This window comes from Perkinsus marinus, assembly GCF_000006405.1.
Source record: "Perkinsus marinus ATCC 50983 genomic scaffold scf_1104296929292, whole genome shotgun sequence".
Taxonomy (NCBI): Eukaryota; Perkinsozoa; order Perkinsida; family Perkinsidae; genus Perkinsus; species Perkinsus marinus.
The window spans coordinates 1-1069 of record NW_003216511.1 but is presented as its reverse complement, the minus strand read 5'-3'; the positions used below and the strand labels follow the sequence as shown (position 1 = coordinate 1069).

Genomic DNA, 1069 nt, shown 5'->3' with positions numbered 1-1069 from the left:
TCATCCGACGTTGTTATTCGTTTTTACAGATAATAGGAGATAAAATCACACTGAAGTTAGCAATCCAACATTACACACACGTTTTACGAAGATATATGAAAACGCCAACCGTGGGAATCGAACCTGCGTAAACTCGCATAATGGGCGGGCGCTCTACCAACTGAGCTGCACGGATCGGGCGGAGACGACTTTCAGAGACAGCACAATTGCGTGAATCTTGCTGGACTGCATCGCTCCGCTAGGTTTTTGTGACATGAATAAAAGATTTAAAATTGTCAGGCCTGGGATTCGAACTTGCGGTCATTTTAAATCGGCTCCTTGTCGAAACTGTTGTGTTACATTTGTGCAGACTAGTGCGTGCTCAACCTGTGTCGGGCTGCTACGTATGCTATTTAAACCTCAACGCAATTGAATGGCTAGGTCGCGAAAAGACGCTTTCAAATTGCCTATATACTCTAGCCGCAGGTAATGCCGGTTTGATTTTAGCGCGCGCCCGGGGCCCCCACCCCAGCGCGCGCAATTTTGTTAAGGCGTTGGGTTGGGTTTCTTGGCGAAACCGGCGCGGGATCCACCTAGCGGTGTGCTGCCTGATCGGTGCACTGCGTTGGCACCATGCTAGTCCGGGAGAGAGGAAGTATGATATGCTGCTGGTAGTGGTGGGTCAATAAGCCTATTACCAGCTCACTATTGAGCTGGTACTAGGCTCGCAACCATCGATCACAGTGTGCTCGATGGTTGCGCGTTGTTCATTGTACTGCTTGTCCGGCTCACTCTAAATAGAGTAGAGCCGAAGTATGTTATCGATTGCGCTGGCGCGCGCCATTTGAAGAGCGTAGAGAATCGTAACCTTGAAGTTCTGATAGGCCCGTGCACCCCACTAGAGTGGGGACCCCGCACGGACCTGAAAAGACCCGAGCTTGTAACCACTCAGGTAAGGAAACTGAGGTATAGCTACTACGCCACGATCTATGACGAAAAATCGCTGTTTCTCAGGAGTCAGCACTCCCTAGTACACTACACAGGACTGAACTACTGAAGTCCGCAACCTAATGATAAGTACTAAAACAAA

The 1069-nt window shown here is 49.4% G+C and overlaps 1 non-coding gene across 1 annotated transcript; it reads right to left on the bottom strand.

Moving 5' to 3' along the window:
- Window positions 1–105: 105 nt before the first annotated feature.
- Pmar_PMAR017564 lies at window positions 106–175 on the bottom strand. The gene has a single exon. It is a non-coding gene; the product is annotated as a tRNA-Asn (tRNA).
- Between the last annotated feature and the right edge of the window lie 894 nt (window positions 176–1069).